Source organism: Cupressus sempervirens, chromosome 8 (assembly GCF_028749045.1).
Source record: "Cupressus sempervirens isolate cs-2001-9-10 chromosome 8, ASM2874904v1, whole genome shotgun sequence".
Taxonomy (NCBI): Eukaryota; Viridiplantae; Streptophyta; class Pinopsida; order Cupressales; family Cupressaceae; genus Cupressus; species Cupressus sempervirens.
In genome coordinates, this window is record NC_143125.1 from 32,983,309 (window position 1) to 33,005,310 (window position 22,002).

At 36.3% G+C, this 22,002-nt stretch overlaps 1 pseudogene; it reads right to left on the reverse strand.

Annotated features, from left to right (window-relative positions):
* The window catches only part of LOC149541443 (endoglucanase 25-like), a 44,970-nt pseudogene extending 34,295 nt beyond the window's left edge, over positions 1-10,675 (reverse strand).
* Positions 10,676-22,002: the final 11,327 nt, after the last annotated feature.

The window sequence follows — 22,002 nt, forward strand, 5'->3', positions numbered from 1 at the left end:
AGGTCAAAAACACCAAGTTGTGAGTTCAAAAAAGGAAAAGGCAAGGTAGATATTGAAAATTTTAGAGATGAGATGAACAATACATGGAAGAGAAAGGATGATTGTAGCACATCAAGTGTACATGGGATCACTTTACCCAATGGGTCAGGTGATCACACCTCATCAAATTAAGCAATCAGGAGGTATGTGGGACTAATATTTAAAAGATATACCATACATCAATTCCAAGGATTTAGTTTTAAAAATATTACATATACATGAATAAAGATGCAAAGTGTTGTTAGAAATCAAGGAAAAATCTTTAAGTTTTGTCATTTTTTCATGTTACTGTCGTGCATGAAAAAGTTTCATATGGTTGTCGAGTAAAATTGTAGTGGATGTTGAGCTAGAATTTTTTTTTCATTAATGCCAAGCTTGAAGTGGTTTTTGAGTGTATGGAAATATATTTAGATGTTGAGTGAGCCAAAAATTTAATTGATGTCGAGCTTATAGTTGTGTAAGAACTTAGCATTAAATGCAGTGTTTAAAGGGCTATTTGATCAATTTCTTATTCATTTGATATCATTCAGATTTAAAGAAGAACACAAAGAGCTAAAGGCAATATGGAGAATTTGATTTGAGAATTCGCAAGAGATTTAAATGGTTGTTTGACACCATTTCATGAGGATTTATAAGGTATTTACCATGTGTCGAGCTATGCAATTTGAAATTCACAAACCCTAGATACATGAAATGACATCTAGTTCTTCTAAAGAAAAAGATGTAGAGGGAAAAGAGGTTTTAAATGTTCAATTTATTAGCAATAAAATCAATCAACCCATTTTCAAGGCTATAAGCAAGATACCTCTAGTGCATTGTCTATGATACCACTGCAAGTCTTGATGATTCAAGATGTTAGGAATTGTTACTCATGCAAGATTGGAAGCATAGGAGACATGGAAATCAAAGAAATATATGGGAAACTATGTGAAAATGGAGTGTTAAAGGAAGAATTTAAGATTATCAAGAAGAAAGGGTTAACTCATGCCCTAAATTTCCCCAACATCTTCAAACCAAAGTGGATTAAGATTTTTTTAAGAAAAATTAATGATAGCTATGTATGGTTAGAAAATAGGCTAGTAAAAATTACAAAGAAGACTGTTCATAGGGTAATAGGATATCCAACCCTAAATAGGCCAAAGACCATGAGAAGTGAATCAAAGGAAATTATTGAAAAGAAGACAAGAGTTGTATGGAATAAAAGGGGAATGACCATTGATACTATCACATATCCCCTAATAGCTTTTGCAATGAGTGTAATAGCACACACGTTTTATCAGTCTAGCAGATTAAATAGTGTACCTTGTATTATAGTAGATATGGGATATAAAATTGTGAAGAAGGATCATACTTATGATCTTGCCAAGTTGTAGTTGTAACAATTGATTGAGAATTTGGGAGCCATAAGGAAAACCAAAAGTGCACAAAGTAAATTTGGATCTAGTCTGGTATGTATTTTCTTTTATGTGTAGAATACATTTCCTACATTTGGTAAGGTTACATGGAAGGTGAATAGATCAATTACAGTTCAAATAGGACAATTTATTGAGCATTTAAGTGATAAATTTGAGTCAATGATGACTAGTTATTTTGAAGATTTTAAGCAATCAATGAAGAAGAGATTAAGGATACTAGTCTCACTAGTGGAGGAACATTTTGATGATGCTTTCTTCCTAGTTGATATTGATTTCACTTATGTACAAGTAGTAATTCCTAGGGTGAGATGGCTAAGGCCATTAGGTTATGAAATCAATGTTGATGAGACCTCTGCAACAATCACAATAGAAGAAGTAAAAAAGGAAGCCAAAGCATTTGGTAATTATGACTTGGCCAAATCAAAGATCACTATGGAATTGAAGATTGCTTATGTGATCAAAAAGAAGAAAAAATTGGTGGAGAAATTGAAAGAAAATTTTTCTTAAGGAGCTAAGGAAGAAGAAGAAGATGATGATGAAGAAAAAGAGGACACATAGACTCAAGCACCATTAGCATTGACACAAGGTCAGGGAGAAGATCAGCAAGAGGAGGAAGTAGAAACTACAAAAGGTTTTGAGGAAGAAAAAGTTAGTGAAGCACCTATAACTACTGATAAGAAGAAAAGAAAGGTAAAGAATCAAGTAGTGAGCAAACCAAAGAAGGTTAAAAAACCTAATCAGCCCAAACCTACAATACCTACCACAAGGACGAGTACAAGAGTCACTACACAGAAGGCTAAAGAAGTAGCCAAGCCTAAAGAGAAGGAAGCTAGAGCATAGAAGAGACCAAGGAGGAAGTATGTTGCCCAAGCTAAATCTGATGAGGAGATGACTGAATCAGATGACAATAACCAATTCCAAATGGTGAGTCATAGTCCCTCCTCAGATCTATACAATTTATGTGAGTCAAATGTTAGAAACAATGTTGATTTAATAAGTTTCTCTCACATTGAGTTTGATCATTTTGGAAATATTGAGAAGAACCAAGTAGAAGAGGCATTATATGCCATGATGGCTATATTTAAAAAGACTCCTCTAGAACTCTCTAACTCCATACCTAAAATTTTATATGATAGAGTTGAGCAAAAATTACGTTATTGTTTAGACACTAAGAGACAAATTAGAGAGAAAACCCTCGCTCAAGTTATGCCAAAACTTAGTAAGTCTAAAATGTCTAAAGCCATTAACAAATATTTTTTAAGATTTGTACAAAAGTATAGGGCATTTAGCATATTGCAAAACAATATAGAGGATGTTGTATAGAAGTCCAAATAAATGTCGAAGATAATACATGGACTGTAAACATCAAAAGAAGTTGACCAACTAGTTATCAAGGTAAGAGAGGATGAAGAAGATGATAATGAACAAGGCATAGTTGACGGAGGCACTAATATGAATATTGGTAACCAAGCACCAGTTGAGGAAGAGCAAAAAACATAACAGAGTGTACAAGATACACAAATGTCGAGTGCCAACCCTCCATAGGTGATAAGTGTAAACACTAAAACTATCAAAGTAAAGGATGTTCCTAATGCTACTACTTGGACCATCAATCCACTTTCAAAGGAATATTTGAAAAGGATACTTATCCACTCCACTTTCCAAGCCAAATTATGTGACAACCCTCTATTGGAAAGTGTGGATGAAATTCAGAAGGTAGAGACTATAACTATAGGGGAGAAAGTGAAAACACAAGAAATGCCTATACTCACTCCTCAAATCACAATTGTACAACCTTCACAACCCATAGTTGTATATTAAAGGAAGAAGATAGCAAGTTTCATTGTCAGTACACTCATGCAAGACACTCCAATCTCAAGAAATTAATAAGAAACTAAAAAAGATACGGTTGTGATAGTTGGAGAAGACAAGGTGGAAACACCAAAAAATGATGGGACTCAAAGCCAAATAGGTCAAATAGATACACCTACACCTCTAGCACAAGAACAAGGTGTAACTTAAACCAAAGAGGTAGAAAAGGACAAGTTTGAAGAGACAAGTTTGACACCTGAGTTGAAGGAGCTACTAGAAATCCAAGCACTAGTAATATTACCAGAATCCAGTACTCCTTCTAGTCAAGCTCTTTAGAGTCTAAGCATAGAGGAAACTCCATTACAATTTTCATTTCCAAGTCCTAGCTCATCTAAAATTGAAGAGGTAATTATGTATGGAGATGTTAGCCTAGATGGAGAGATTTTATTGCCTAAATTTGATTTGACAACAATCACTATTGAGCAGATGGGCATACTACAAGAGGTCCTAACGAAGAAGAAAAATGAAGAACTACTTAGAAGGGAGCATAAGAAGAAGCAAGCTTTGATTGATATGAAATAAATTTTCTTAGATGCATTCAGTTTGCTACTCTAGAGGAAACAAAGCCCATCATTGAACAATTGACCAACATAGTGGAAAAAGTTAGTGACACAAACCTAGATACCAATGTCAAACTATTAAAATGGTTTGAAAAAGAGTTTCAAAACAAGGTAAATGAGAAGATATCTAGTGGTATTGCACTAAAGCTAGCAACCAAGATAAAGAATGTGATGAAGGTACTAGAGAAAATTTTCTCTCTGTACACCAAACTATGTAATCCTACACTCTTCACACAAGAGGTAAGGAATCACATCCTGAGTTTGGAGAGCCGAATGTAGTCATTTGGTGCACAATTTCCCGAGTCTCCAACTCAAAGTGAGAAACACTATAGGAAACTCTTAAAATCTCAAATTCAGTTAGCATCATTAGAAGTAGATGAAGCCAACATAAGGGCTAAACTGATCAACATTGAGTTGACATTGACTCCTCAAATGGAGATTTTACATAAGGAGCTAGGCTATGTAGAAACACTTATGAACAAATACCCCAATTTTTCTACATTAGGTGGCTTAGTCCATGTTGCTACTGAGTTGGCCATGAAAATTAAGTCTTTGGAGGTAGCTTGTGATAATTGGGATGTTACTCTTAAAATTATACTTGAGGTTCATAAATCCTTTTTGGAAAAATACACTGTAGGTGTATAAGCCATTGACATCAGTGTCAAAAAAGAGGGAGTAAGAGCAATGGAGGAGCAATCAAGAAGAACAAAGAGATATCTATATATCTATACCCAAGGGGGGGGAGGTAAGAAATAAAAAAGTAAGAGAACAACAAAATACAAAAATCAGTTTAGACAAGAATAGAGAAAGAGTATCAGTTGATACAAATATACTCAGCAGGAGAAAGATTTTGATACAAAGTATAGTATAGAATAGATTAAATAACTTAGGGGGAGTTATGAAATTTTGAGGTATAAGTCATGTTGCAAAATTTTGATATTTTGAAATTTTGTATAGAATTTTATTAGACATCTATGTTATGCTTGTAAGAATAAAATTATTAATGTATGAGCAAGTGTTTTTGATACTCATGTCAAAGGGAGAGACTGTTAATCTCAAATTGGCTTTGACAAGTGAGTGTCTATACACTTAAGCCATTTACTTAGTTCATTTGAACAAGTAACATATGTTAAGCACAACATATAAGTTAGAGCATGCTGAGTAAAAAGTGAGTGTCAAGTCACTCATATGCCAAGTCACTCAAGTGTTGAGTAGACAGTATGTACCGAGTGATTCAAGTGCTGAGAAAGTAGTGCATACCAATTCATTCAGATATTGAGTAATAGTATTAGAGTCATAGTTAGTGTTGAGCACTAGGGACTTCAAATGTTGAGTAACACAATTTTGACATAGTTGTTTGTATTAGCACAAACTATTATGTAAACCATTTTTGGGCCAACTTAAGGATTAAATTATGATCTTTTGTTGATAAGGATGAATCTTATATGTGAATCCCTATGTATTATAGCCATCCAATCACTAGCTTCTTTGAGTAGGCCCTATCATTCATGAGTGCAATTGATGTCGTAGCCAGTGCAACAGCCATCTCAACTACCAAGTCAGGACCACCATTGACTCAAACCATAGGTCATGGGTAGTCCATATCCTTGAGCCTCATCCAACATTAATGATGGTCTGGTGTTGTTGATCCATTGACTGCATACCCCACCTACACATATATAAATCACCACCACCATAATCAGTTCAAGGATTTCATTCAATGAAATGAATTGATTTAAATTGTGTATATACTACAAAAAAAATTTAAATGTGTTCTTTGATAGAAACCTTAAAGAACAAATGTGTAGCATTAGTTGTGACTTTAATATGTACTACTAACAATTTAATGATGAACATGTTGGAGTTTTTGTTTTCTAACAATTTCAAATGTGTTGACCAAAATGTCTATAGTTGTGCATGATATTTGATGACATGGCCTTTAAATATTAATTATAATTCCATATCAATGGTTTTTTACTGTTAAAAATGAAAATAAGATTGTTGAAGATGAAACTAAAAAGAGATATGAAGTTTTCCTCTAGAATTTTGAGAAGCTACAAAGCAAGATGCTAAATTACTTTATTTTCTCCTACCTAACATTCATTTTAAAGAGAAGAAGGTATTCTGCACACAAAATAGCATGTTTGTACAAACTCCAAATTTAAAGAATTTTCACTAATTTGGTCTTGGGACTTTAAAAGGACAATAATTTAGTAAAATATAATAAAATATTCTCATAATATATTTTTACAATAGTAATATGGTACTATGGGGAGAAGGTCTAAAATGGAAAGATTGTGGACCACTATAGTGTCTAGAACACTTTATAACTAAATAAAGATAGGTTGGGGAGAGGAGAAAATATTTACGAAGAGAAACTATGTAAATAAAAGTCAACATTATTACGACTAAGAAATAAGAACACATGCAAAGTGATAGGCCTAATTAATAGTCTTGATACATTGTCTTATTTTGGATGATATAAGTATATAACATAAATATTAACCTGTGATTGATAGAGTGAGTGGTTAGCAATAATAATTTCTTAAAACCCCCTATTTGAAAATAAAAGATCTTTGTTGGAATGAAGAGAAAAAAATTTCTAGAAGATAAGTGATTATTTTGAATGCATCATTGAACTTGTGAGCCAAGTGCTTGGTGAAAGGTAGGCTTTAGCTAATCATTTTGATAGAGAGGTAACAAAGGGGATTTTACTATAGAGATTTTCTTGATTCTTCCTAAAAATAATTCTATGTTTCTTTACTATTATATACCTCTAAAAAGCTCATTTTCAAGAATGAAAATGCTACAAGAGAATCTTGTTTGATCTATCATTCAAACTCCTAGAAGTTTGATTATATAATGTTACTAGAATTTGTTGATATTTCCCTTATAATTTGAAAGAAATACTACATGGGTACTTAATACATCATACCACATCACTTTAAAAACTAAGTCACATACAACTCATCTTGGATGCCAAATCCCCAATGTTTCACACAACAAAGAAAATGCATTTGAATAGAACATTTATGGAACAATTAAATTGAATACATTTAATAGGTATACCTAACAAAAATACTAAATATTTTATGAAATGCCCATTTTGTGGAAGGTTTCTAATCCTATAATGGCATCTCATTGTTTTGACCCAATTCTAAAATAAAACAACTTTGAACTCAGATTTTATAAATACACTAAACATCTTAATGTTAATCAATCAATATATAATCCCTAATACACCCACAAACCATGAAGAAACATAATCCAGAGTTTTGAATTTTATTTTTCTATAGGTACATGTGTTGAATATAATTGATTAATTGTGTATTGTCTTTGATGGTACACAAAATATCGTATCATTATTAGTTAGTGTATGTTGATCTCACTTGGGTAGTGAAGATAATTTTCTATGTTTGCCAAGCATGCCAGAGTTTTCTTAGTTCAGAAGGCAATATCTACTGAGTTCACTTGGATATCAAAGGAAAGTTTGTGGGTGATGAGTGTTAACCGAGCTCACTTGATTAATGAAGGAAATGTTGGATGGAACCAGTGTTAATCAAGCTCACTTGATTACCAAAGGATCTGTGCAAGTATGCAGTGTTAATTGAGTTTACTTAGTTAACACAGGAAAATCATTTCTAAGTTAGTGTCTATCGAGCAAGGTCAACTACAAAGGATTTTCTTATTTTGGCATATTGAGTCTAATTATTTAATCTGATGGTTCTAACCAACTATGAAAATGAATATTGATTATTCTGAGTTGCATTCTAGCTAACTTGACAATATGAAAGATATAAGTATAAGCTCAAGTTGAGGATTAGATATATGAAATAGAGTGTACAAGATTTGATGATGTTGAGAGGAAGTAAATTAGAAGGATAAGAAAAATATCCTTGTGGAGCTGAAAATATATATTTGATCAAGAAGGATAAATTATACAAGCCAAAATAGAGATCTATAATAAAAAATTTAGTTGTATCAGAAATTAGATCATCTCATTGTTACTCTCTAACCATTGTAGCAGTGATCTAAATCTTTTAACATAGTTGGCTTAATAGCTATTTGTAAATCCTCTAATAAGGTGGAAGTTCTATTGAATTTTCTAAAGACCTCTAACAAGGCCATTCCTACCAAGGTGATTAAATCCTTGTGTTTTGTAACCTTTAACAAGGTTGGCTCCTAACAGGGCTCACTTCAGAAGAGTGAAAAATAGTAACTAGTTCTAATTGGTGGTTTTTCCCAAATTGGGTTTCCACATTAAATCTTGGTGTCAAATGTGTTCATGTTATTTATTTTCTATGTTTGCAACTAAGTTAAAGTAATGATAATCACTAATAACATATTAAGATTTTCATGCTATGTAATTACTGAGCAATTATAGTGTTTACTGAGTTACAACATTTTATGTGTGTTTGATGAGCATCATCAATGTTCAGTTTTCAGAGTTAATTTTTGTATTGACATCTAAGGGATCTAAGATTTATTTTTGTAGTAGCTAATTCACCCCTCTCCTCTTGTTACTCCTCTTATATTTCCAATAATTGGTATCAGAGATTTTGGTGCTTGCAGAGAAGGTTTCAAGGACCTAAACTAAAGATTAGTATGTCTTATAGAAGAGAGATTCCCAAATTGAACATAGAAAATTTTGTAGCATGGCAAGGATTTATGAGGTTACATTTGGCTACTATCATTGATTCAGGTTGTAAATATCTTGATGTTGAATGCAAGACTCCTGCTAGAACATTATCAGTTGAAGACATTGTTGAAAAGAAGAATCATAACATCATGATTATTGATATTGATCTACTCTCAGTTATGCTAAATTTGATGAAGTAAAAGACCATAAAATAGTGCATGAAATGTGGACCAAACTAAAAGACATTTATGATGGAGATGACAATGTAAGAAGAGCTAAAGTAGGAAGTCTCAGAGGTCATTTTGATTAGATGAAAATAGGAGAAGATAACAACATTGTAAAACATGTGGAGAGAATCTGTTGGTGTTTGAAAACGTTACTGGTTTTCAATTACCCTGATGAGAACAAAACACATCTAGGGGCAGCTAACTCCCATTTTCAACATGCCCATTCAGACACCAGGCCAATTATAAGGCTTGACCCTTCTTCTTCTTCAGGCTCTACAAAACCTAGGTGGGTAGACCTATAGATTCTTTATATGGTACCAGTTATCAAAGCATACACTGAATCTATTAAGTAGATGAAAACCCCTTATATCTCCTAGTGGCTTATGAAACAACATAGATTCTACAATAGCTAGGTGCAAACCTATATTATTCATAAACTGAGTGAGGCTTTAAACTTTTATGTCCACTTCAACATGAAGGGAAAATGACTAATTTATATTGAGAAAAGACAGCATGTCCAATATGCAACAAAAAATTAATGATCCTACAAATGACCAGTGCCTTATCCATTAGGGCAATCCTATACTTCAGAATTACGCATCCTTGAACATCAATCAACATATGGCATATGTTGAGACATTCATGTTCAGTTTGTTCACCTTATGAGTTAGACAACAATATCCAATATAACCCCATATTTTCACACATCCTTCTTAATGAATCTGCAACCTTGTCTGAAACCACAAGCAATTATATGACTCCTTGAGTCAAAGGCAAGAAAACTTCAAACATACAACCGAGCAATTGCAAATAGGTTCAAGCTCTTTGTTCTTGAACATATAAAATTACAAATTCAACAAGAAAGGAGACAGAATTATATTGAAATTCAAAACCTTCTACACATTGTATTTATCTCCTTGAAATAAGTACATTAGGAATGCATAAAACAAGATACAAGATCACACTATTGTATCAGAACTATCTATGAAATCCATATGCTATTCATACAAGATATGTTGGGTGTGTGGCTTTTACAGCCTGAGCAGAGCTCCAAGAACTAGAAATAGAAAACCAACCAACAACCTACAACAGAGAAAGAAAAGAAAGATATATCAAAGAAAGAATTCCTGGATTCATTATATAGCTGACATCTCTCCATTGGGAAATCAATCTTTATCAACTGAAAGCCTCTTTCATTTTTTTACCCATCTGATCTGATTTGATCTCATTATTACCTTGTAACTAACTTAGATGCTCAATAATCAAATTTTCCCTTTCTATTACCAATGCCCTTGGAAACACAAATTGAGCTATATCATGAATTGATAAAATCTTGTGTAGAAACAAACCCCAGAATTGGAAAATTTAGATTCTCACAATTCTGGCGGTATATGATAAGGCATACTTTGCCTTCCGAAAACACCCAGAATCTCCATTTGAAAAACACTCCTCTGTTAGAAATGCTCAGATCTGCATATTTGATTTTTAAATTTCAAAAAAAATTAAAATGCTAAGGTTCAAACTTTATAAAAAGGTCCACTTTTGATTTTTTTTAAATGACGTGCATTCAAAAATAATAATAATAAAATATTATTATTATTTTATTTTTTTAATTTTGCCCTGGCCTTTAAATTCAGGTCAACTAAGTCTGACCAGGCCTTTTCACCATGTGGTGGCCTCTAATTGGCTGACCACTGCTCCTCAAATGCCATGTCAGTGCCATAGGGACCCAGTGCCACATGTCAAAAATATGCTTCCCCGCATTTTTTAACTACCGCGCAACTCCATTTTGCGGGGAAGCACCAACCGCACAATCGTGCCATGTGGTAGCATCTGGTGAACTTGCTTGAACTTGCAAGTTCCCACCACATCATCATTTTTGGGACTCATGCTGCCAAATGTCAGAAATGTGCTTCCCCGCATTATTTAAACTTCGTGCAACTTCATATTGCAGGGATGCGCACGCCATCGGATGTAGCCACGTGGCGCAATCTCAACGAATCTCCATTCTGAGCGCCACATCAGCTCACGTGCATGTTTGATTAAAATTATGCTTACGTCACATTGACATCATCAATTCGGGTCCCACCTCCATGGTATGGCGCTTCCAAAAATGCTTGTCTTTGGACACAAGTGATATTGTTTAAAATGGTATTTAAACCACTAAAATGACCCACGCACAAAGAATGTGGGATAGAAGAAAATGCGGTTTCCTCTCCTCCGTGGATGGTGATGGGTAGACTGTTGCAATTTATTTTTCCTTTCTCTTCAGTAAGGTCTTATAATGCATGCGAGTACCTTTTGGCCTGTCACACTTTGTTCAATTGAACAATTTGGCTACTCATCCAAGTTCAAGACTCTACGAGTAACATTAGTCCATTCCTCTACAAACACTTTCTTGGGCACCACATGAAATTGTGGCAATTTCTAGCAGGGACCTGAGATTTTGAGACTAATATAGAATCATTGTAAACTCAGGATCCAAATTCTTATAAAATAATGCGTTGTTGAGAGAAAAATAGTGAGTTCTTCTCTCCTATTATGCTAGACACTCCCAAAGTGGCAAGTCATGACATAATTCTGGGTGCAAGATATTAGGGCATAAACAAGGCTTCTTGTTGTTGTTTGACACTTGGTGTAAAATGCAGATTTGTAAAATGCTCAAAATAGGACTTCACCAAATGATTCAGAGTGATAGATTATCATCATGGAACACTTAGACACACTGAATGAAGGGTGTTACAAACATTAAACATCATTAGGGGTCTCAAATGGACAGTCGGTTACATAGGCATTAAAAGTGTTTATAGGGCTTAATTTCTCAAAATTTTAAAATGGGACTAACAAATGAAGCATGCAATTTTTTGTCCCAACAATGGCTCTATCTGGGGATGCATGTCCCTTGCGGGCATGGCTATATATGAGCATGTGATAGTATACAAGCTAGGATACAAGATTATCTACAATTTGGAGTATGGTACAAGCTTTGGACAAGATTTGGATATACAAGGTATGGTACAAGACTTACAAGGTATAATACAAGCTTTGGTACAAGATTTACAAGCTATACAGGAGGTATTTACAAGCTTCATCAGATTTTAGATATTTGGTTGGAACACCAAGGGAACAAGCAAGTGTGTCTTATGGGATGGTGGGTAAATGGATGAGGGATAGGATAGTGATAGATAATGGATTAGTCTTTAGTACACAAGGCGCCTGAATTACCAGGTTTTCACCAAGGTACCTATCCAAGGTGCTTGAATTGCCAAGTTTTCACCATTGGACGCTTGTTTCTCTTTACTATTTTTTTTTTTTTTTGTATTTGGACTTAGTTGGAATGATTTTGGCTTTCTTCAGCTATTTTGGCTTTTTTGGGATTTTTCACTAGTTGTTGGAATGTTCAATTTTGTTGCTAGCTGTTGGTACACCGGATGTGTGATTTATGCAATAGATCGGATTAGATGGGATTGATGGTAGGAGATGGAGGGATGAAAATGCTGGAAAGGAGCATGAGATGGGGATGCTTGCAAGAGCAACATTGGCACATGTTGGGACGGGTGTGAAAAGAGCATATGGGGGATAGATATTTGTGGAAGCGTGCTTGGGGATATAGGCACCCAAGATGGAGTTAGGAGATGGGGGACATGACTCACTAGATGGGGGATTAGCAATGGTGGATGCCATTATGCATTGCATTTCAACTTTTTTCTTGGGAATCCACATGATTTTGGATTTTCTTTTCATAGGCTTTTGCATTGTTTTGCATTCTTTGATTGGATTTTGCCTTTTTGGAGTATGTCTTTTAGAATAGACATATGATTGCCTAGGATGTAGATTGTTAGCTTTATGCATTTTGAAGTTGGCATTCACATTGCTGTGGTAAGCTTTGGGAAGATGGTTAGGAGAAGCTTTGTGAGATGGAGAGGATATGAAAGAGCATGTAGGGCGATGATGATGGATGATGTGCCCTTTTGGACTTAGCTGGGCGTGCCAAAATGTATATGAGAAAATGTTAGTATGCTAATAGAAACCAAATTTAAATAAAGCTTCTACAAACTAAACAAAATTCATAAACTTCAAGATAGACTAAGATGAGCTCTCAATTGAGAATATGAGCCATTAATGGACTCTCTCAATAAAAAGCTCTCTTGTTGAGTAGCTTTATCTAAATGGATAGGATGTATGCTCAATATGCTTCCAAAGGCTTCAATGGATGATTGTGGATTTTTGGTGTGGATAGATGGCTTTAGTATGGATTTGGCTCTCAAAATAGCATTATAACTTTACTTCATGGATTGTGTTATTTTGTAAAGGGGAAGGATCCAATTTATAGGCAAGAGGCTTGAGGGATTGAGGGCTAAGATGCAAGGATGGGAAAAAGCTTATGGAAGGCTCAGATTGCATGAGAGGAGAGCACATGGATTGTGCTTCCTTATAGCCAATCAAGGAGTGACACATGTCACATGGTGAGAGGATGGAGGAAAGGGCAAGGATGAGTCAACAAAGGAGGCTCAAGAGATAAAATCTTCATAAAGACCCTCATAATGACTTGTAAGAGCAATAAAAGGGCTTGTAAGAGTCATTTATGACCTAGTGGACTTCATAAAGTTTTATGGTTGAGATATTTTGAGGGTGATGAGAGCAAATTCGACTTGGACTTGATTAGGAAGGTTTTAAGCTTGCTTAGGCTTGTGCAAATGATTAGAGGATGGATTAGGATGGTTTAGGATTAGCTTAGGGATAGGCAAGTGGATGGCATTTAATGAGGGTGGGTGAAGGAGGAGATATTTGTTAGCTTTGGCTTGGGTTAGTAAGTCTTAACCCGTGTTTAGGGAATGTGACAAGGTTAGGAGGGGATTAGGATTAGGTTTAAAGACATTCTTCTAGAAGAGTCTAGATTTTGGAGGAGGATAAAGACTTTCTAGAATAGTCTAGAATTTCCTAGGATGAGGATAAATTAGATTTTTAGGAAATAAATAAAGTTTTATTTATTTCAAGGGTTTGGGTTGAGGAGATATTTATTAAAACTTTTTTAATAAACATGAGGATTAATATTTAATTTTAATTAAATATTTTGAGTTGGGATTAGGGGTAGGAAATGATGGGATTAGCCTTTAATCAAAATTAAAGAAGGATTAGAAGATTTTGGAAGAGGTTATTGGTCATAAGGAAATTGGCCAACTTTTGGGAAAAAAATAAATTTTTTATTTATTTTAGGATTTTTGGTCAATTTATTAATTAAATAATTAATAAATAAGGAAATAATGTTTAAATAAGATTTAAACATTTTTGGGAGGGATTCCTTAATTAAATATTTTTAATTAAGATAAAAGGATTTAATGGCATAAAAATTAATTAATTAATTAAATAATTAATTAATTAATAAATGATGATGTCATCGGGAATTTTTCAGAAAATAAAAATACTTTATTTTCTAAAGGATTTTTAGGTGTCTACATTTTGCCCCTCTTTGATGTGATGCCGCAAGTGGCATGACATCAAAGATAAGAAAATAAGATGCCTAAGGCTAGAGCAGAAGATGAGAGACTGGACTGTGAGATGCCCCCTCAAGATGGTAGCGGGGAGAGAAAGCGAGGCTCGATGGCTTCTTGAAAAGTACAAGAATCTCAGATGAGCAAAGAAACTCAGATTGGCAAAGAGCAGGGGCTGAATTAGCTCAAACTCTCACTATGGGAGAATGATAAAGGAGAATCAGATGCACAAGAGGAAGCAAGCTTAAGACTTTAGGGAAGGTGGAGGATGAAGGAGCAGAGCGCTATAAAAAGGAATCCGGGATAGGGAGATGGATGAGGGGATTATAAAGCTGATGCAATATGATTTTAAAGAGTCAGATTGATGGAAGATGGGTTTCGGAGATCCCTAGGACTAGGATTGTGGATCTCAAAAGATGAGGCTTGGTGGGTTGATTTGGATTGGTGGATCCCTAAGACTAGGATTGTGGATCCCTAAAGCTAAGAGTGATGAGTGATTCAAAGAGATACTGATGCATCAGCTGGGGTAGGAGAGACAGATGCTGGATATGGATGGGGGATAATGGAGATGAAGGAAAACTATTGAAGCTTTTTGAGCGGGGGGATACTTCAAAGAGAAGTACCACTATGTAGTTGAGCACTAGATTTGCTATAGGACTATTGGTTAATTGCCAAGGTTACCAAGAACATCAAGGCCTGTTCACCAACTATCCAGAGGATTGACAAACTAACTCAAAACAAACACGCAAGGATTGCCCCAACATCACACATGAATCCTAGAGGAAGCAGCGTGGAAACGACATTGGAGAACCCACAAGCAGAAAAGAAAAACAAACGAAAGACCTGATCAAGACCTTACGCTCTAATTGCCCCATTCGCAGCATACCATGATATGGACGATCATGGCAACCTTGAGGAGGGAACAAGGAGATTGCTTGGAAAAGATACTTCAAGACCCAAAAGGGAAGATCCCAAATCAAAAGAAAGTGAAAATCCAAAAGAGAACCGTTTGCCAACGAGATGGGTAGGACGAGGTACTAACGGACCAAGATCAGACATGAGGAAAGCTATATCCTGCAAGGACCTATCGGAGAGCACCTAAGCTGGTGGATTTGGATGAGTGATGCGTCTGGCAAGCTGAACTAAGAAAGATAACACTTTGGTGACAGGAAATCTAGCTAAAGGATGCATTGGAATGGCTAACCAAGGGTTGTGCGATGTGTGCAAGATGCTAATCAAGGAGGAACGAACACGAAAGTTGGATAGATACAACAGTACTAAGCTAAAGAGGATGTACAAGCTGACAGACCAAGATATTTACAAGCGGGCTAATCAAGATATGGTACAAGCTAACAGACCAATGATAGGTATGATACAGATGCATAAAAAGCTCAAGATGAGAGGATAGCGGGATGGTTCGATTTTGTGTAAGATGCAGAAACTAAGGATGAGGTGATAGCGTAAGATATGGATTTGGAAGGATGCATCCAATGATGATGATAGATGTGCGACCAAGGATGGGGACAATGCTAAGGTTGGTGGTAGCTGAGCTGATAGATAGTGCTAGAGTGAATGGATAATGAGAGGATGACATTGGATTTGCATTAGGATAGCCTAGAGCGAGGTACCAATGACAAGGGAGGATGGACAAGACAAGATCTCCAAGGAATACAGTGCCCCCAGTTAGAAGATGACATGCGAAAGGAGGTCTTACGATGGATGTGATAGGATTGAAGCTAGGATGGAAAAGATGAAGGCGCTAGGGAGATGGATGATAACTAGCATGATGGGGTGAGGTTGCAGAAGATAAGTGGATAGTGATAGATAAAAGCTGGAGGATGAAAGATAGGTGGATAGTGATAGATAAAAGCTGGAGGATGAAAGATAGATGGATAAATTGGAAGATGGAGCTGGATGGCAAGATGTGACCAAAAGCATGAGGATGATAGGCTAAGCTGGGGATGGCTAGATTATGCATGATGCTTGTTTGCCAAGTTTTCATCATGGTACTTGTCCAAGGTGCTTGAATTGCCAAGTTTTCACCAGTGGATACTTTTTTTTTTTTTTTTGACTTTTGGACTTAGCTGGAATGATTTTGGCTTTCTTCAGCTATTTTGGCTTTTTTGGGATTTTTCACTGGCTGTTGAAATGTTCAATTTTGTTGCTAGTTGTTGGTACACCAGATGTGTGATTTATGCAATAGATTGGATTAGATGGGATTGATGGTAGGAGATGGAGGGATGAAAAGGTTGGAAAGGAGCATGATATGGGGATGCTTGCAAGAGCAACATTGGCACATGTTGGGACGGGTGTGAAAAGACCATACGGGGGATAGATGGTAGATGCGGGCGTGATGGAGGATTTGTGGAAGCGTGCTTAGGGATATAGGCACCCAAGATGGAGTTAGGAGATAGGGGACATGAGTCACTAGATGGGGGATTAGCAATGGTGGATGCCATTATGCATTGGGTTTCAACTTTTTTCTTGGGGATCCACATGGTTTTGGATTTTCTTTTCATAGGCTTTTGCATTGTTTTGCATTCTTTGATTGGATTTTGCCTTTTTGGAGTATGTCTTTTAGAATAGACATATGATTGCCTAGGATGTGGATTTTTAGCTTTATGCATTTTGAAGTTGGCATTTACATTGTTGTGGTAAGCTTTGGGAAGATGGTTAGGAGAAGCTTTGTGAGATGGAGAGGATATGAAAGAGCATGTAGGGGGATGATGATGGATGATGTGCCCTGATATGTGCCTTTGTTGATCTTGCATAGGAATGGATGGAATAGAATTTTTATGATGGCTAATAGGAGGATGGAGGATGGTAGATTTTGGGACATAGGGACCCAAAATGGATTTAGCGGATGAAGGGGGGATATGGTAGGTTGTTTTGGGTTGCAAAGATGGTGGAGGGGGGATGACATAAGATTTCTTGAAGGAGTGATGGGAGGCTGGCATGGTGGGCTTGGAGATAGGCTTGGTTTGGGGGTGTGGTGTACCAACACCTTTAGATGGTGAGCCTTTGGATACATATCCAAGACCATGAAATCCTAGATTTTTTTGTGCAATAATAGGCTCTCTGATTCCTTGCTCTTGTGGTCCTAAACCTTGACCTTGATAATGCCATCGATTGAGCATTTGAACAAGCTGAGGAAACTTTTTGCTTGCACAAAATGGTAGAAGTAATTTATTAGGTGTATTGCAATGGGGAGATATTGTTCTTAATTCTTCTGCTGAGAGAGGGCCACCATGGATGAATGTAAGTGAACCAAGAGGGTAGATTATAGATGGTGGAATAGCTTGGATAGGTGGTAAGATGGAAGCATGGAGTGGGGGAGATGGAAGGATAGGATCTTGATGTAGCTGGTGGGATGACAAGATATCTTGTAGTGGAGGAGATATGGCTCGAGGTTTTGGAGATGGAGGAGATGGTGACTGCACTATGGATGGAAGACATGGTACGATGATATCTTCATTTATTCTTTGGGGGATGTCAACATGCTTTTGGGCAGGATCTTGATAAGATTGGTTTGGAGTGGATGGTGTGATAGGAGGTGAAGGGATGGATTCTTCAAAGGCAGCGGATGGATAAATGGGAGATTCAGTAGTGGAGATGGGTGAGTAGAAGATGGATGCATAAGGGTCATTACAAGAGATTTGGGAAATGCTTGGAGGCGATGTGGATAGGATTTGGAGGGATTTGATAGGTGGTGGGATTTTAATGCTTGCGGGAAGTGGAAGGATTTTAAGCAATTTGATGGATGGTATGGGGATGATAGCTATGGGAGATGGAGGTGATATTATAGATGGGGAAGCTTCATCACTGACTACTTCACATGGTTGGATTAGATGACATGGCTTATCGACTATTGGAGGAAACTTTTCTTGTATTTCCTCTAGGAGATTCCTTGGAGACTCATGTGTCAAAGGTGGAGGTGGATTGACAGGAATAGCTAGTGTGATGGGGGTGGAAGATTGGAAGCTTGGTTGATGGGGTGATGGAGGGGAAGCTGGAATATCAGATGGCATGACTAGATAGTTTGGAATAACTCTTGGATTTTGGGGGATGCTTGGGGGAATGTTTCTAAGGCTTTCAATATACCCGTCATAGTCAACAAGATTTTCATCATCATTGGAATAGGAGGTGGCAGGAGCAAGGAAAATGCGACCAAACACATCATGATAGGATTGGTACTTCATGCTTTGATGATGAGTTTGATGGGGATGGGGTCTTGCATATGGATGAACACGGAAGCTCATGGTTGGATTTGGATTAAGCACAGATTTTGGATTTGCTAATGAAAGATTTCCTAGGGAGAGTCAAAGCTATATGACAGACCTAAGGAGGATTGGCTGGAGATTTTTTTCTTTCTCATGGGTGGAAGACTTCAAGGGTATGCTATCAAACAGTGAGAGTTTTGCTTTCCTATGTGCAGGATTCCTGGTGATTGTGTCAACTTAAGGATAGACTAGTGATCCTATGGCATGACACGAGATTGACCACTTGTGGATCCCAACCTTTAGCTCAAGGTGATGAGGGATACAAGTGACAAAGCTAGATTACCCTAGACAATGCTCTATCAAAGGGATAACCTTGGTGAGATTGGTTGATTGGTAGGATTGATTGGATAGCAAAATCTAGCAAAGTGACAACAACTCTTTAAAGGCTTGGGTGATTTTGGATTGGGTTGCTAGCTGGCTGGGGGGATGATTTGGATGGACTTTGGATTTCAGATTGTTCTAAGGCAAAGAACTAGATAGATTCGGTTGCATCGGGGGAGCTTGGACGATTTTCTGATAAGGCAGTGACTACGCTAAGTATGCCTTGAGTTGGGAGATTTCTGCTTTTTTGGGATTTCGACCAAAATTGGCAAACATTCATTCAAAAGCTATAAACAAACAAGCAGACAAAAGTTTTGGAGCAAGCACATCAAACACACCAACATCCTAGGAAGCTTTCTACAAGGATGAAATTTGGTTTAGCTAGGGAGTCCTCGATATACACAAGGTACGTGAGGCCCAAATCCGTAGATGAAACCAAAAAGATGTCACACAGCCGAGAGGAGCGGTAACCCACTTCTCCTCTTTCACTTCTCAAGGGTATAAAGTTCCTTGAGGCTTAGCCCGAGTGACAAAATTTTGATCCCAAGAGAGGTGTCTTTGGATTGACCTCTCGATCTTTATACTCCGCCGGAATGCTGGAGTTGAGGTCGTCCCAAGGGGTGATGAAATCCCTAAGCAGGCCTCCTAAAAAGTGTAAAAAAAGAACACATACATGATCTTGGGCTTTAAAAGACACGCGTTTATTCCAATTGATGATTTAAATTTTGTAAGCTATGATTGAAGACACTTGTGATTATGGCATACAATGTTCATTCCAATTTGACAGCGTCATTAGCATAGTGAAAGTCGAGAGATCGTCAACATAAGAAATGCGAGCGCCATTGAAAATGTGTCAAAACCATGCGATGTTCATTGATTTTTAGGCATTCAAGATTGAGTGTGAGTTTATTTTAAGCCCAAAACAAAGATGTGTGAAACTCGATTGCCAAGCACGCGCCCGGAGGCCCTCCACATCAATAGTTGTTCAATTTTTATGCCCAAATGAAGTGTGAGCGAGATTAATGCACATTCATGGAATTTTTTAGAAACACCACTAAAAATCCAAGTGAGTGGAGTTTGATTTTAGCAACATGCATTCAAAGACAAGTGGTTAAACATTCAAGTGTTTTCTTTTGAGCATTCAAGATTGAGATTTTGTGTGTTGTTTTAAGAACTTTGAAGTGCTTTGTTTTAACCTTAGATCATTCAAGATTGTTTTGGACTCAAAAGTGAAAATGACTCTTTGGAATTTGGTTTTCATTCAAGATTTTGTGTTCTAATTTTCATATTTTAAGCCCAAAAATGATATTCCTAGATTGTTTTGATGCATGAAAATCCTAAGAAACATTCAAGATTTTGCAATAAGACATTTGTTTGGAACAAATAACAAAGCTTTTAGGACAATTTTTGGCAACCATTTAGGACTCTTAGTTTTCATGAGATTTTTTAAAAGAACTTTAGTGTGCACTTAGTGTTGATTTTGAACCTTTTGAAATAGAAACTTGAAGTTCTTTTTAAATTCCCAAAAATGAAGTGTTCCTAATTTTGCATGAATGCATCTAAAACTTTGATGTTGCAAGGATGAAAATGATTAGATTGGTTTAGTTTCACTTGTTAAAAGATTTTTTCTTTCTTGCAAATTTTAAAATTTTCAATGGATTTAAGTATGATTTGGGGGTTCATTTTAAGCACTAAAAAGAAGTGTGTATGATTTTGCTTCCTTAAAAAAAAATGGCCAAGATCTCCCACAAGAAGAAGAAGAAGAAGTAGATGGAATAAGAAGAATATAGACAAGAAGAGGAAGAATAATTCCAAGTGCTTTGTCCACCTATAAGCTTGAAAAATCTGCAAATACTATGAGATAGACTATGAGTTCCTTTGTCTTCTTCATGCTCATGTGGACCTACAAAACCAATTTATACAATCCTACCAATCATAAAAAATAAGCAAAATTAGCCAAAATCAACAAATGACATACAAAACTTGACTAAAAAAGCTAATGAAGATGACCCTTGCGGGGTCCCACCGGGCATGCCAAAATGTATATGAGCAATGTTAGTATGCTAATAGAAACCAAATTTAAATAAAGCTTCTACAAACTAAACAAAATTCATAAACTTCAAGATAGACTAAGATGAGCTCTCAATTGAGAATATGAGCCATTAATGGACTCTCTCAATAAAAAGCTCTCTTGTTGAGTAGCTTTATCTAAATGGATAGGATGTATGCTCAATATGCTTCCAAAGGCTTCAATGGATGATTGTGGATTTTTGGTGTGGATAGATGGCTTTAGTATGGATTTGGCTCTCAAAATAGCATTATAACTTTACTTCATGGATTGTGTTATTTTGCAAAGGGGAAGGATCCAATTTATAGGCAAGAGGCTTGAGGGATTGAGGGCTAAGATGCAAGGATAGGAAAAAGCTCATGGAGGGCTCAGATTGCATGAGAGGAGAGCACATGGATTGTGCTTCCTTATAGCCAATCAAAGAGTGACACATGTCACATGGTGAGAGGATGGAGGAAAGGGAAAGGATGAGTCAAAAAAGGAGGCTCAAGGGATAAAATCTTCATAAAGACCCTCATAATGACTTGTAAGAGCAATAAAAGGGCTTGTAAGAGTCATTTATGACCTAGTGGACTTCATAAAGTTTTATGGTTGAGATATTTTGAGGGTGATGAGAGCAATTTCGACCTGGGCTTGATTAGGAAGGTTCTAAGCTTGCTTAGGCTTGTGCAAATTATTAGAGGATGGATTAGGATGGTTTAGGATTAGCTTAGGGATAGGCAAGTGGATGGCATTTAATGAGGGTGGGTGAAGGAGGAGATATTTGTTAACTTTGGCTTGGGTTAGTAAGTCTTAACCCATGTTTAGGGAATGTGACAAGGTTAGGAGGGGATTAGGATTAGGTTTAAAGACATCTTCTAGAAGAGTCTAGATTTTGGATGAGGATAAAGACTTTCTAGAATAGTCTAGAATTTCCTAGGATGAGGATGAAGACTTTCTAGAAGAGTCTAGAACTTCTTAGGATGAGGATAAATTAGATTTTTAGGAAATAAATAAAGTTTTATTTATTTCAAGGGTTTGGGTTGAGGAGATATTTATTAAAACTTTTTTTAATAAACATGAGGATTAATATTTAACTTTAATTAAATA